Genomic DNA, 17,304 nt, shown 5'->3' with positions numbered 1-17,304 from the left:
GCTGTTCTTTCTTGGTTTTTTATACGTTGCTAAAGTGGAAGTGGGAAATTTCAGAAATTTGTATTGGTCGTCGTAATCCGAACAAGGGTAAGTAAATTATTTCAAAATATACTGTTGCAGGAAAGTGTGTATAAATAAGTATATGGCAATTGTATTATTGTTTTCCTTTTTGAACATTTGTAAAATTTATTTTTTATAAGTGTGAATGTTAATCCCATTAATGTTATTAACATTTTAATGAAAATATTTAACTCTAATAAGCAGGAAGCACACATAAATCGAAACAAAGTTAAACTGGATCAAAACATAATAGATGCAATTCATATGTATAAAGAATGGGCATATACAGATATATAAATGCAATAAGAGATTATATTTAATGACTGGACGTATGTCTAAATCTTGCCAATTTTTGCGAATTAAGAGGAAATAGAACAAGCTTCTCCTTAAGAACCTGCCAATATATTTTTGTTCCGTGTGAACCAGAAAATACTGTTTTGCTTCTTGATTCATGGAAAAGATATACCGAGAACAAGTTATGTCGATCCTAGGTCAGAAACAGTGTAAGAAACAGGAAATGTTAAAAATACCAAAAAATACCCTACCGTTTGTTCAACTATTTGACGTCGATAGGTTTCGAAGTTAAAAAAATTTTGTTCGAAAAGTTTCTAATCCTTTAGTTTTATTGAATTTAGATACAAGTTTACTCACAAAAGACAATGTAATACAAATTGATAAAGCTAAAGTTGAATGCTTGCTTCTGGAGATTATGCTATATAGTATGCACAATAATCAAATTCAATGAAGAAATTCATTATTAAAAGTCAAATAAATAAACGTATACCTCCGGCTAAAAGTTTCATTGGCCATAGAAACCTATGTTCCGTATTACGACGACTGGTACCGCGACGGACTTATACCTGCCCGCTGGACCTTCCCTGGCTACCGATGGAACAATAAACATCTGATATTATCCAATTGTTAAAGACGTAACAAATTTTCGTATAAAAAGGGCTCACCCTCTTCGAAAACAAATCTCAATTCATTTCTTCGTAAAAGGTAAGAGAAAATTGTATATGTAGTAATTATTGCTAAATTACAATAAACAAAAAATTCCAAAAACACGTATCCCCTATTTTGATCCATATCTTTAGTATACAAGGCTGCAAAAAATCGAACTGCATTTAGGGTGAAAAACTGAAAAAAATGTCCAGTTTTTTAATATATTGTTTAAATAAATAATTTCTCCCGAAATATTTGTCACTAACTAAGTTCCTGACTAAAAACTACACAATTTAAAAAAAAATTCACCTTCCTACACCCTCTAGTTTCCGAGATATTAAAGAAAATGTGTTTTCAACCCCCAACTTTGAGGGCTATTCTCACCCCCTCAACATGGATGTCCGCAGATATAAAAAAATACGTGCCAAATGATTTTTAAAAAGCTACAACATATGTCAATTTCATTAAAATCCGCGTGTGACACCTTGGTGATGTCCCTTGTCAGAATTTATTCACGATTTCGGAATCGTACGAAACATCAAGTCTTTATTTCTTACATTCCGGAAAGTGAACTGGAGCTAGAAGACGACATAATAAATAGTTACTACTGCACCTGTCAATCCGGTGCCAGAACATTAGGTACATGCGCACATGTTGCTAGTGTTTTATGGTATTTAGGATTTGCTCGTCACCAAAGGTATGTTAAATATCCGGATGGCAGTCTTTTAAATGTGACCAGAGATGCCGCTAATAGAGAGTGTGAAGAGAGTATAAACGTTGAAATTCTAACGGAGCAATAGAAAAAACTACAATAATGGCCCTTTTTAGGGCCACATAGTGTGCAAAATCCGATCGAGCAACCTCCTCGTGGTGCACACTGGGTAATGCTAATGCCGACGGTGCTTCATGTTCTTTATACGATGAAAGAAAAAGAGAATCATTTTTTACCTTTTGCGCGATTTTTTATTCTGACTCCTGAAGGGGAGTTAAAGGGTCGGGGGGTCAAGGGTCATACTCTTTAAGGGCCCACAGTACTACCATTGGGTTTTAAGGGATCAAGTAAATGGACAGTGCGCAACAATGCTTCTTACACTCAGATATGCTTAAACGCGGTAGTATCGAATAAGAAATTATTATTGACTTTTGACCCTCCATATCTCGGAAACTATTCAACTTACAACCTTGAGCCCATTGGAACTTTTGATCAGGACATCATGAACTACATCATATCAAAAATTCAGCTAATTTAACCGGGGGCCATTTTCCATAAGATCTGTGCGGGGTCCTTTGTTAAGCTTATAGTTACCAGTAAAGACGTAAAAGTTTTTTACTTGCTTGATTATGTACATTTAAGGACTGCATCTCATAAAAATACAATAACAATACAATCAAGTTAACTACATTTACAATGTAAAAATGAAAATTCCATTTTATCCGTATTTTGTACCTACGAATATATTTATCACATCGAAATTGACAAGAAGATATAGCAATTTTTTAACGGAAAAAATAGCAAAAAAGTGTAATATTTTTATATATTATTTAAAGAATTGCCAATTTTTTAAGTTTATTGTCATATTTGGATTCCACACAAAAGAAACACATAATCTTGCAATTTAAACTATTTCTCTAGCTTCTCGAGAGATTCAACGAAATATGATCCCCCTCCCACTTTAGGAACTGTGTTCACCCTCTTAATATGAAAGTCGAGAGCTAAACAAAAATACATGTCGAATATTTTTTTGAAAACTATGTTATATATAAATTTCATCAAAGTCTAAAATTATAACTTCGGGATGGTTCCAAAACTGTTAAGGAATTCCGCACGTCTCATTTCTACGCACTGCCTTATTAATTTTTGTCCAACACTTTTGTTAATCTTACAAAAAATGTTTTACACAAAAATTAATCAGTTTTCAGTCGTCAACAAATTATAAAAATGGCTTCTTTTGATAAAGAGTTAAGATTGTTTTCAGTTTAATAGATTTTTTAATCAGAACAAATTCAATTATATACGACAAAAATATTTTTGTTCAATTTGTACTTACTTATCGAATCATTTTCACAACAATAAAAATACTTTGATTTACGCAATTGTTATTTTATTAATAAACTACAGATATGTGGAAATATGCAAATTATACATAAATCATGTGATCTATGACACCCACAGTCCATAGATTATATATTTTTGTATACCTTACCAATTTTAGTACATTACAAATGCATGACTATATGTAATTTAGTTAGTGAAGAGAGATACCGTTGTCTATAAATTGTCTAATCTCAATTGGTAATATAATTTTTGGAACTTTTAGTTTTACAATTTCTTAACGAAGGTACACTTATTAATTTCTGTTGTAATTACGTTTTGCAGGGAAATAGGACACATAAATTTTTGGACGGTATGCCGAGAAAGACTAAAAAGAATTTTACTTATCGATATCTAAAAATGTTTGAAATAGCGTGTACATAGTCACTATCTTTTTTGTTTCAATTTTTTTTTTATTTTCTTCTTCTTCTTCTTCATAAGTGTTTAACGTCGTGTCGACTGCGTGGTCATTGGCGACGGCTGTATGCTTGGGTGCTATATTTTGTTGTATATGTTGGTTTCTTTCAGGAAGTTTATAGTGTTTGTTCCGTTGCTAACGGAACATGAGGTGAGGATTTCCAAAGGGAGTTTATGATAGGGCCTCTACGAACAGCTGTTTTTGAGTTTGAATATTTTAGATTGCTAGCAATAGTCGTTTACCTTTTTTCAGATAATAGATTCCAAATTTTTAGTTTTGTTTTGTTCTCGACAGCTCAGCTCATGTCATAAACTCGGTCCTTCACGAAGGGTAATTTCGCGAGCAAACGATGTAACGGTTTTCCTGGTCTTCGAGGGCCTACCTGGAGGGAAAAACCCCGGTGTCGCAGGACTTTGGGTCTTCTCACACACACGCGCGCTTGCACCCCACCCTCTCTTAGCGACCTGGCTAAGACCGAAATAGAGGGTGGGATTTAGAATCTAACAACCACGCTCATTGGGAAATTAACAAATTTCGGAAAACCAATCAGCGTGGCTTTCCGGATGTCCGAACGTTTCGCGGACGACAAGACGACAACGGATCGTCACTTATCTTCTATATCTCGAATCCGCATCATCGAGTTTTCTTGGGTCTCAATCGTGCGGAGACCCACGTCAAAAAAAGGTGTTGCCATTTTAAATATTGACAACATCGGCCGCGAACACCGACGAGCCTAATCGGTAAGAGGAATCCTACAAATTCCTCCGAGGAAGAAATCCGCGTTGGTGAACGCGCGCCGGCAACGATCATTGTCGAGTTGCCATCGTAACAGTGTTTCTTATGTGGTCTTTGGTTGTGAGGGCTGTATCCGGCTTTAATTTATATTTTTGTCTTTGAGGTTCGATTTTTTTGCATTGGTATAAAATGTGGTCGACTGTGAGAGTTTCGGTGGGGCAGTACTTGCAATATGATCAGTTTTTTTTATTAGGTGTTCATACGATATCCTGGTATGACCTGACCTTAGTCGAGACATTGTATATTTTTCTTTCCTGTTTAAATTGGAGGTTGGGATTTGTTGGTAGAAATCTCGAATTATGTTGTGTATTTTTGTTGTTTTTGTTGTAGTCCAGATTTTATTCCAGTCTTCTTTTATCATTTTTTTTATGTGGTTTGTAAGGTCTTCGCATGGAATCGGAAAGGTTGTTTCGGTTGATGGTAGGGTTGCTGTTTCTTTTGCTGCTGCATCAGCTTCTTCGTTTCCCGTTGTTACGTTCCGAACAGGAATATTTTTCAAAATTTCCTTTGTAGTTCTCACCGACCGGATGTGTATCGATAATGCCTATTGCATTCTCGGAACACCCTGATCGAACGCAGTAACGGTCTTTTATGTTATTAGATAGACTATCTTTTGGCGACTAAACTAAGATTGTTAATATAACACATTCCTTCTTTGAAATCAACGTGGTCCCACGGCCAAAATCTTAGATCATTTCATTTCTCCGAACTGCCGAATATAAACGGAAGTCACACTCGTGTGGTCCGATAACGCCAAGCGTTCTGGAATGTTCCTCGAGGGCCCACGACGCAATATAAAATTGTAATAGAAATTGTCTTTGTAACACTACAATATTATATAAATTACCCATAGAATTTCATAATACCGTTATTATAAATACGCACACGTCAATCAGTCGTACAATAGTTACAGTACCGAGCGCAATTTAACATTAATAATTGTAAACCGAAATAGATAATGTTTCATTCTAAATTTTTATAATGTGTACAGATTAACATTTTATATTGTATTGGTTATGCATGTAAAATTATTCAATAGCTAATTAACAATCCATAGCTCAAGAGTAAAGGAAAGAACTATATGTAAAGGTAGAGAGAAAGATAAGAGCTGGACAAGGGAGGAACACATGCACCCACCATCACCACCTAATTAACGAATCACGGTCTCTTACGCATTGGCCTCGCAGCCTAATTCGTTAGGCGCATATCAAGCAACATAAACAATTTCGGACTAGGCCCACTCTGGTCTTCACCGAGAGGTGCAAGTTGCGACACTCTTCGGTGTATAATCGCAAGGTGCGTGTCGGGGGTCCGTGAAGTGGTTTAGAGACGAGTTTGTTCTTGAATTTGTTAAAGTGCAAAATTCAGACAAAGACTCTATCTTCACGTAAAACTTTCGCGTTAATAATCACGTTAAATTTTAATACAATATATTATTTTATTTTTTTCATTCAATTATATTCAATTTATTCTTTTTAATTTTTAAAGTATAATTTTATTTTATATGTTGTTTGAATTCAACAATTGGTCATTTTCAAAATTCTCATTGGTGGAGCGCTTACATGTGTGTGTGTTCTTCCTCCAGGAACCAGACGCAGTTGGTATTTCACATTTTACAAAAAGGAGTTGTTAATTATAAATTCATTCAAGTACACATATTTCGGTGAGTTGTTTCCTTTATTCTTCCAGCTATTTTATGAATTTTTCGGCAAGTAAATCAGTAGTTAATTATTTAACTTTGGGATTTCCTTCACTGGATTATAACTTTATTTTGTATTTGAGTAATTGTTTCTCCTTCAAATCTTCGAATTGCGCGTCTCGGATATTTACAATATTTTTGTTCAATTCATTGTAATTCACATTATATCATATACGCTACCATTCTAACCATTTCATATTTTATTATACAAAATATAATCTTTTGTATTTTCTAATTATTTTGAATTATATTTCTTTAATTGCCTCCGTCATATCCTCTAATCATTGCGATCTTGAGAAAGGGCCCGTATGGGACTAGCGTGTCTCTGGATCCACAAAAATATTAAGTCCCGTAATAAGTAATTTTGTTAGGGCAAACAAGTCTTCGAGGCTTTATACGTGCGCTTCCCGCACGTAACACCGTTATCCCTTGGTATGAGGGAATCCAAATTATATTTATGTCAGTGTTGCAATTTTTGTATAATTCTGTGTATGCTTCCTATATTTTCGTTATGATTTCATGAGTATTGCTGCTATTTGGGGCATCTAGGGCTTTTATTACACTAATCGAGTCTGAAAAAATGGCAACGTTTTTTGTGGAGGAAATAATGCTGTTGACGACTTTATATGCATATTTATATTTATATATATATTTAATAAACGTAATTTGAATTTTAAAGTTTAATGCTTACAAACGACACACTCCACGGACATCTTTCACACACCGGTTCATTCCCTTTTTTCTCTCCACTTCAGCCAACCCAAAAAATATCTCTCACCAATTTCACTCACTCTACACTCTTACCAACCTCATTCATACACCAGTCGTACCAACCTATTGTAAAAACCAACCTCACACTTCCCCCCTTTGGTTTTTACACTTCCACAACTCTCATAAAATTCTCAATATTTTTTAACAAATTCACTCGACTCACAGGCTTTGTTAGACAATCAGCATTCATTACAGTATTAGGTACATGCACTACTGCAATATTTTGCTCTCTTATAGTTTCTTTTACATAATGACACTTCCTATTTAATAGTTTAGTCTTTGTTTTAAAATTTCCACCATTAGCTAATTTCACACAGTTCAAATTGTCACATTTAAGTCTTTTTATCTCCACTTTTGTAAATTCTATTTTTTCTATTAAATTAGCACACCATACAATCTCTTTTACTCCTTCTACCATCGCTTCCAATTCACTTTCAGTCGATGACAAAGCCACTCTTGATTGTTTTTTACTTCTCCAATGTACCAAATCGCTGTTTCTATATAAAAGTATTCCACTAAATGATTTCACATCTTCTGTTCTGTCCCATGAAGCATCTGTCTCACAATGAACTATATTCTCTGAACTCTTTCTTCCATACTCCAATGTATAATTGATTGTACCTTTTAAGTATCTTAATACTCTTTTCAGAGCACCCATATGCATCTTCTTTGGATTCTTATTAAATTGTGATAGATAACTCAATGTAAAAGATATATCTGGTCTAGTAGCAACACTTAGATACATTAATTTCCCCATTAAATCTTGAAATGCTTTTATGTCACACTCTTCGCTCTCCTCATGATTCTCCAACTTTTGATTGATGTCTATTGGAGTGGTTACACTATTACAATCATTCATTCTATATGAATGAAGTAATTTATTTATATAATTCTTCTGATGCACTTGTAATTTATCTTCCTTATATTCTATCTCCATTCCCAATACAGATTTACCTTCACCAATATCCTTTAATTCTACAAACTTTTTAATTTTTTCAATGAATCTCTTTTCATATTTATCATTGCTGGAAACGGTTGTCATGTCATCTACATGTACTCCACAGTATAAAAAGTTATCCTCTTCTCTTACAAAAAATAAACATGGGTCCTCACTGGATTGTTTTAAACCACTCTCCAATAATATCTGTGTTAAGTATTCATTCCAACATTTACTTGCTTGCTTGAGCCCATAAATACTTTTATTTAGTTTACAAACTAAATCATCATTATTCTCATAACCCTCAGGTATTTCCATTAACAACTCTTCATCCAACTTACCATGCAAAAAAGCAGTTTTGACATCATAAATTTTTATCCTTCTTTTTACTTCTGCACTTATGCTGAATAGAATTCTTATTGTTTCCATCCTAATGGTTGGTGCGAATGTTTCACAATAATCATAACCTGGACGTTGCCCACATTCCACTGCTACCAACCTTGCTTTATATTGCTTATTACTTAAATTTAAATTTTCCTTTACACTGAAGATCCATTTGGATTTTATCACCTTTTTGTTCTTTGGACGTGGAATTAAATCCCATACCTTATGTTTTTTCATTGAAGTCATTTCCTCTTCCATGGCTTGTCTCCAATATTTCCAACTTTCCAACTGCTTTGCCTCAGCTACTGTCTTTGGAACTTCTTCCACTATTGCTTTCAATGCTTGATTTTTAATTCTTTCTGATCTTCTTGTCCCGATTTCTTTATATCTTTCTTCTCTTCTTTCTTTCTCTTGTATTTTTCTAAGTGCAATTACTTCATTTGTTACTCGTTTTGGACGTCCTCTTCTTGTAGTCTCAATTCTCTCCTCTTGTACTTCCATTTCTTCTCCTAGCTGACCATCTTCATACAGCTCCTCTTCGCTGCTTATGGTATCATCATTCTCTGCACTTAATTCATTACCTTCACTTGCATCTTCATACTCACTATCTTCTCTAATAAAGTTTTCACGTGATGTTTCTCCCTGATCAACCTCCTCTTCATCGTTTAGTCCTATTATTACCAATTCCTCTGTTTTTACCTGCTCTTCAGAATGTTTATTATATAGTAGTTCGGAACCATTTTTATTTTCATCAAATTGAACATCACAATCACTCTTCACCTTATCCAATTCTGGAATGTAAACCCTGTAGGTGTTATTCTCTGCATACCCTAAAAATATACCTTTAATAGTCTTAGGTTCAAATTTCTTCCTTGTTGATCCTTTGTTTAGTAAATATGCAATGCATCCAAATCTTCTCAAATAACTTATGTTCGGCTTTCTTTTTGATACCAAACCTCATATGGCGTCATATCATGGACCTTTGATTTTATCCTATTCCTTATATGTGCAGCTGTATGTACCGCCTCTCCCCAAAAATCTAATGGCACTTCAGAATCTGAAATCATCGCTCTGGTCATTTCTATTATGGACCTTTATTATAGCCCTTTCAATATATACATTGCTACACGGTATTTCGCGGCTAGCTCGGTAACGGCCCGCGACCCCGCTTCGCCCGCGAATTCTCGACCGGCCCTTCCTGACCGTGCCCGCGACGCTGACCGCCGCGGCGCCTCCGCGGATTCGCGGGCGCGTAGCACTTCGGCGCCCGATCCGAACCCGTTCGATATCGCTTTATTTTATTTGATAATTGGGCGCCAGACGCTTCTCAGCGTCGCGATAAAGAACTTAGACGCGAAACGAGACTCTAGAGCGGAAAGATGGGAAAATCGTTTATGTCAATCTCGGAAAAACGCGGTAGATTCGAATCGGCGGCGGAACGGCTCAGTAGCTCAGTATCCGAACGCAATGGTAGAGTGGCGGGATTCTTTAAGGGTAAAGGAGCTAGACGCGGAGGCGGACGAGAGTACGTGACTCGGGATAATTCGCGAGAAACCTCAATTTAGCGGTATTTGTTAACAGCGGTGTTTTATTTAAAATCTAAATAACCTAGGCGTACAGTGTGATCCAGTATCGGAATTTGATTTAACCGTAACGCTCTCGGCGGAAGGCCGAGATACGATCTCCGCGAGATTTTAACCACGGAAGCGAAATATGCAAGTTCCTAAGCGGAATACAATCTTTGATATTTCCTCGATTCCCGGAACGGTACGCGACGCGACTAATCTAACGGAAACGCAGCGCAAATACTTAACAAAACGCGACGCAATTATTTTAACGGAACGCAACGCGACGAAACGCAATTATACTAAACGCAACGAAATTTAACGCACTTAACTTATACGAGACGCGATTTAATTCTACACGCGGAACGATTCTGTATCGGCGACCGTCTAGAGAGAGAAAGCGAGAAGTTGCGCGACAAACACGAAATGTCCGGTACGACAAACACGCACTTTACGTTCTAATCCCGTACCAAGAGTTCGCGAAATCGAGACGTGGGAGGGTACAATATTGGCAAAGGCCTACTCGAGACGATACTTTGATTGTAGCTTACGCTGTACCATTCCCCGGTACAGGTTCGGTGATCCGGCCGAGTGGCGATTCGAGAGATCGAGAAGCGATCTCTCGACGACACGAAAAAGTCCGGACGTCGGGATCCGCGACCGTCCCGGACAGGGGCCCCCGGGTTTTTTTTACCCTTCTAACTTAAACTAATTTCCCTACGAGACAAAGCCACTCCGGTCACACTTTGCAGAACCTGCCCGTGAATGGCAAGCCAGGTGATCTACAACCCACGATATGACGATCTCGATTTCGCGCTCTTTTACAAATATATAGCGGTAATTGAGGGGGCTTACCAAGGTGTCCGAACAAGTGGCGGCAGGACGCGGAATCTTTTTCTCCTCTCGAGGATTTTATTATCTCGAACGATAATAACTTTAACTAGCGGAACACACGGCAATTGCCAGATACAGGATAGGGATCCGCGAGCCCTTGCGCCGGTATTAGGACACCTCGTAGCCTACCTCCACCCTCTGCCGGAGTTTCCGAATTCTGTCGAAGTCTTCTTCGGCAGGGCTTCTTCCGTCTCCGCAGCCTCTCTTCTTCTATCGTAGGGCCGAAGCGGGGAAGCGGCAGAGAATCGGCACTTTCCTTCGGCGTACGTCGGTTTCTCGCTGGGTTCTCTCCTCTTACTCCGCTGCCTCTCTTCATCTATCGGAGGATCCGAGCGGGGTAGCGGCAGAGCAGCGGCGTTTTCCCTCGACGTACGTCGCTCCTTCGTTGACAGTGACGTCATTCTCCGGCGGTACATGTAAAATAGTATAGCGGCAGAATTTGTTCTTACGATATTATACGCGCTTCGTTCTCTCTCTAGACGGTATCTGACGGCGACCTATGACCCGTCCGGTCTCCCGAGGAGGCTCCTTGTGACGGGTATAAAATACCACGTCACAACATTTTAATTTCAAAATCTTCTATGTCTCTTCCAAGTTGCACACATTGATTCCGCAACGCTTCAGCTCTATTTATAAAGTCATCAACAGTTTCATTTTTCTTCATTCTCAAATTTGTTAATTCACTCAACGATCTAGATTTTAATTGCTCAGTTCCTGCGGCCATATTTGTTTTAACCGTATTCCATAATTTATCCGTCTCCTTTATATGTGTGTATTTTAATAATTGCGCTTTATCCATAGTATTAATTATTATGGCATTATTGTCATTCCATTCATCACATATTTTTAGATTTGCCTCATAATTTGGATCATTTTCATCAGGTTTTAAAACAGTCTTCGTCCCCATTACCTTTTTCCATAATTTTTTGGCCCTGAGTATGCCTTCTACTCTCTCACTCCACAGGAAATAATTATTATTATTTAACGGCTCAATTGACGCCAAGTTCCAACTTTCTCCCATCTTTCTTTTATATTTTTTAACAGGCTTCGTTACTGTACCACGTGCTAAATTTTTAATCTCACCTTATCTCTTTAATCTCAAGCAACCACGAACGCTCTGCTACCACTTTGTGGGGGAAATAATGCTATTGACGACTTTATATGCATATTTATATTTATATATATATTTAATAAACGTAATTTGAATTTTAAAGTTTAATGCTTACAAACGACACACTCCACGGACATCTTTCACACACTGGTTCATTCCCTTTTTTCTCTCCACTTCAGCCAACCCAAAAAATATCTCTCACCAATTTCACTCACTCTACACTCTTACCAACCTCATTCATACACCAGTCGTACCAACCTATTGTAAAAACCAACCTCACATTTTTAAGGTTATTAGTGCTGGCGTATTTCAAGGCTTCAAATATTGCGTATGTCTCAGCGGTAAAAATTGATGCTGTTTTGGGGAGACTCTGTTTTATTGTTGTATTTTCGGTGACAATGCTGTATCCTGTCCTTGAGTCGGATTTGGAGCCGTCAGTGTAAATTTGATTACAGTGAGAGAAATTGTTTTTTATATCAAGAAATTTGGTTTTGTGTGTCGATTGGTCTATTTATGCTTTTGGTAGATCCGCTAGGTTCAGGTTAGTAGGTGGTGTCTTGATAATCTAGGGAGCTAATTTACTTTGTTTACGTTCAATGGTAGGAGTCCATTCAATAGGGAATTTCAAGATTTTATTTAGTCTGATGTGGAAAGGTGATGGGAGCTTTGGTTTTTTGAAGTAGAATTCGCTGAATCTGTCGGAAAAGATATAACTAAAGGTCGGGTTGTTCGGTGTAGTGGAGATTTTTGAGGCATATTTAAGTGTTAGGTATTTCCTTGTTTGTTCCATAGTCATTTCATTGGCCTCGAATAGGATGCTAGTTATTGGGCAAGTGTGGTATAAGCCTGTAGATATTCTCAGTGTCGTATGGTGAACTTGATCGATTATTTTTAGAGTTCCTTTTTTTTGCTGAATTATAAATGGTTGAGCCATAGCCAACTACTATTGACTAGTACTTTAATTATGTTTAGCCTTTTCATGCAAGAGTCTCTTATGTGTCGCATATGTGGGACCCATGTCAGTTTTTTGTCCAGGATGAGCCCTAAAATTCTAATATGATCTACAAATTTTAGTTCAGTTTCTTTCATAGTTAGCTTTAGTTGAGTTTGGTATTTTGATTTTTTGGTAAAGAGGATGCATTGTGTTTTGTGGGGGGAGAATTTGAGGCCTGATTTGTTAGACCATTCCTGAAAATGGTTTATGGATGTTTGTAGAAGGTTGTATATTGTATTTAAGTTTTTGCCGTGGCAGATTATTATAAGGTCGTCAGCGTAAAGATAAAATTTTATTGGAGGTTTTAGATTTTTTATAATGTTGTTGATCCCAATTAGAAAGAGAGTAATACTTATGACAGATCCTTGAGGAACTCTGTTCTGTATTTTTGTGGAATTTGATGTTGTTCCATTTGTTCTGACTTGGATTGATCTATCTGTGAGAAAATTCACTATAAAGGCTAGCATATATCCGTTGATATTTATTTTGGAGAGAGTTTTAACTATTTTAGGTTTCCAGATTATGTCATATGCTTTTTCGACGTCAAGATATATACAAGATGTTCGCTTCTCTAGAAAGTGTCGCATATGTCTGCTTCTATGTTGGTTAAGACATCTATTATGGAACGATACCTGCCGAAAACCATACTGAGTTGGTGTTAGGATATTATTTGTTTCTAGGTACCATCGGAGTCTTCTAATAATAATTTTTTCTAATATAGTATTTGCACATAGTATTTGTGAGGGCAATCGGTCGGTAGCTTTCTGGTTTATGTTTATTCTTGTTTGGTTTAGGAATAGGCACCACTATGGCTTTTCTCCAGTTAGCAAGGAAAATTTTATGAGTCCAGCTACAGTTGAAGATTTGCAATAGGTGGTCTATTCCGGGTTTCGGGAGGAATTTTAATAGTTTATTTTGGATATTGTCTGATCTTGGAGCAGAGTTTTTTGTAGTTGAGATGGTACTGGTTATTTCATTTAAAGATATTGGAGTATTTAATGTAGGGTTCATATTGTTATCATCAGTATGGAGTAAGATTTCTTCTAGGAGCTTGTCGTGATCTGGGTTGTTGGCTATAAAAGATGGATTATAATTGTCGTTACTCGAATTTAGTTCCGTATCGCGCCTATATTAACGCGATTACGCTCTAGCGCGGAGCACCACCGCCCTTGCTTCGTCTCGCGTGTTGCTATTTTGCTTTCTGGCATCGTAAAAAAAACGACGTTGCAACTTTCTATGGGTGCATTTTAAAGGTGAAAATCTGCTTTATCGCGTGGTATAGTTTAATTTTCCACTAGACCCTTACTTTTTAAGATAAATTGAAAAATATACGTAAAAGTTGGTGCAAAATCCGTGTCTCTCGGCGGTCAATGGCCATTTAAACATGTTTACACATTTAGAATGCATAAAATGTAGGTATCGTTGTATTCGGAAAAGTCTATAGAATCTTTTGATGCAAACAGAATCTTAGTATCTTTTATAGTTACCTCACAAAATTGGTTTAAATTTTAAAAATATGTTTTTTTTTCAAACTCAAATTTCTCAAAAACTGTACGTGCTGGAGAAAAACGGGTTGCAGATTCGTAATCAGCGCAAAAAAAAGCTATAAGAATCACTGAACCAAAATAGAAACGCTAATTGGCTGTTGGACAGTGTAATTTCTGTGAATTCATTTATTGTTTCATTAATTTTGGTTGGGTCTATTTCATAGTTATCTTCCCTTCCAATAAGCAAGTGTGTTATGATTGTTTGGTATGACGCCCAGTTGATTTTGTTGGTGTTCCATTCAGGTCAGGGGGAACTTTGTGGGGGAGGTGTATCATCTTCCAACGTTATTTTGATGGGGAAATGGTCACTGTCATGTAGGTAATTTAGGGTTTCCCAGTTGATGTGTTGTGCTAGTTTTGTACTACATATTGTAAGATCTATTGCGCTTGTTGTTTCATTGTTAACGTTAAAGTGAGTTGGATCTTCTGTATTCAGGAGAATTAAATTAGGGTTTCTTAACAGCTCCTCGATCTTTTTTCCTTTGCTATCCAGTTTGGATGATCCCCATTGTCTGTGGTGGCTATTGAAGTCACCAGCTAGAATTCGTGGTGATGGGATTTGTTTAATTAGGTCTTCGAGTTCATCAAATTCGAAGGGGTGGCTGTTAAGAATGTAGATACTGCAGATGTGTATTTTATGTGGTAAAGATACTGAAATTGCTACTGCTACTATGTTGGTTGTTAAAGTGATTTCAGTCGAGTAGTATTTGTCCGATATTGCGATGGCTACCCCGCCACTTGCGTGGCTTTCGTTTACTCTGGTTTTTACAAAGATATTATGTGTCGTTTCAGTACGATTTGGAGTTGTTCAAAGTGGGCATAATATCAATTGATGTTCCACTGTAAGATTATCATCATATTTATTTTGGATGTTTAGGATGATTGTGATATGTCAGATTCAGTGTCAGATGCCCAGTTAGTCAAGTAGTCGTCCGGTAATTGAAGGGAGAGTTTTTTTACAGAGTCTGTGTATTCGATTTTTTATGCTTCGATAACTTAGGAGGGAGTAGATATCTTTTAGCATTTGTATTAAGGTCAATGTGTTTTCTGTATACTCTTTGGATATTTCAAGAGGCTGGTTTGATCCAAAAGCGTTTTCTAAGAAGCTTTTTAGCTGAATATAGTTTAGGATGTATTTTTCATTATGGAGTTCAATTTCTTGGTTTACTGGTTTGAGCATTTCTTCTATTTTTTCATGATCTATTACATGACTCTATTACATGATCTATTACATGACGTAAAGTTTGGATTAACATTTTCTTTGTGGTGGCGACTTTTTTTAAAGGCTTTGGTTAGTAAAGGCGTGGGGAAAGTAGTTTCGTCTAGACTTACATAATTGGGATTGGTATCGTTTGATGACTGCGACAGAGGTTTTTTAATACCGGTTTGGGTCTTCGGTGGTACTGTTATTGATTCCGTCGGTTGTTTTTCTGATAGTTCCATCAGTATTTCTGGTGGTTCAGTTGCCGGTGTGTTCCTGTTTGTCGGCGGTTCTGTAGTTTGAAATGGGTCATTGGGGCTCAAATTTACGTTGATTGTTGTGTTATCTTCATTAGAATCAGTATTATTGGGACATAGTTTAGCAACATGGCTCTCTTGTTTGCATAAGAAGCAGTTTAGTGTATCTGTGGTGGTAAATATTCGATATTGTGTGTTTTCTATGGTTATTAAGAATGAGTCTGGGATTATTTTTACATCTTCTGGATTAATGTATACTTGTCTTCTGAAACTTAATACGCAGGGTGTAACTTGTAACACTACTCACGATTTTTCTCCCACTTGCAGCCGCCTTACAAAAAAAAGTTTGGAACAATATTTGCAGGGTATGAAGTGCACAATAGATATTAGTAAAGCAAATTTTGAAAACAGTTTGTTCTCTTCGCAAAGTCAAGGTCACCTTGGGTTTTTTAAATAGGAACATACATTTTTTTTTATTCATAGCTTTAGAGGACATCGAGACGAATTCAAAACATATATTACATGATATTTTTATTAACATATTACTCGATTCAGCTAGTCCCCTACGGGCTCTTTCATAAGATCGCAAGGTTTATGGAATATAAAGAAGGCAATAAAAGAAATGTAATTCAAAATAATTAAAATATATAAAAGGTTATATTTTATAAAATATGAAATGATTAGAATGATAGCGTGTGCACTATAATATAAGTTACAAAGGTTAAATTTTGAACAGAAAATATTGTTAATATCCGAGATACGCAATTCGAAGGATTGAAAGGATAAGCAATTTTTCAAATACAAAATTGTTGAGGTTATGACGGAGATGGGATTATTTAAAAATGAAACTAACAGTTTAAAATACTGAACTTTAATATTAAAGAAATGTGTGTAACAGGCTATTACCAGGTAAGTCCTGCCTTTACCGATTCGCTTGTTGAACTGACTGAAAACAGTCAAGCTGTCCAAAAAGGTCAGCAGTAAAACACAACTGCATAGTTGACCCTGGGTTTTTCCCGGCATAATTTACAACCCTAGTAACGGCCAGGACTTTACCATATTTGGGCATGAATTTTCGCTTACTTCAACAAAAATAAAAAGATAATCCAGTAAGCGAGATCCCAAAGCTAAATAATTAACTACTGGATATACTTGCCGGAAGTATTCATAAAATAGCTGGAAGAGTAAAGGAAACAACTCACCAAATTGTCTATACTTGAATGAATTTAGAAATGATTAACTTCCTTGTAAAATGCGAATTAGCAGGTATGCCTGGTTCCTGGGGGAAGAAACACATACACAGTTAAGCACTCCACCAATGAGAATTTTGAACACTGACCTATTGTGAAATTAAAATGAACTATAAAAATGAAACTATACTTTAAAGTTAAAAATAAAATGAAATATAATTGAATGGAAAATAAAATAATAAATTGAATTGAAAATTTAACGAAAGTTTAACGTAAAGATAGAGTCTTTGCACGATTTTGTACTTCAACAAAGTTAAAAGCAAACTCTTCTCTGAACTACTTCACGGACTCCTGACACGCACCTCGCGATTATACGCCGAAGAGTGTCGCAACTTGGACCTCTCGAAGAAGACCAGAGTGGGCCTAGTCCGAAATTGTTTACGTTGC

Source organism: Megachile rotundata, chromosome 3, assembly GCF_050947335.1.
Source record: "Megachile rotundata isolate GNS110a chromosome 3, iyMegRotu1, whole genome shotgun sequence".
Taxonomy (NCBI): Eukaryota; Metazoa; Arthropoda; class Insecta; order Hymenoptera; family Megachilidae; genus Megachile; species Megachile rotundata.
Note: the sequence above shows the minus strand (reverse complement) of the source record.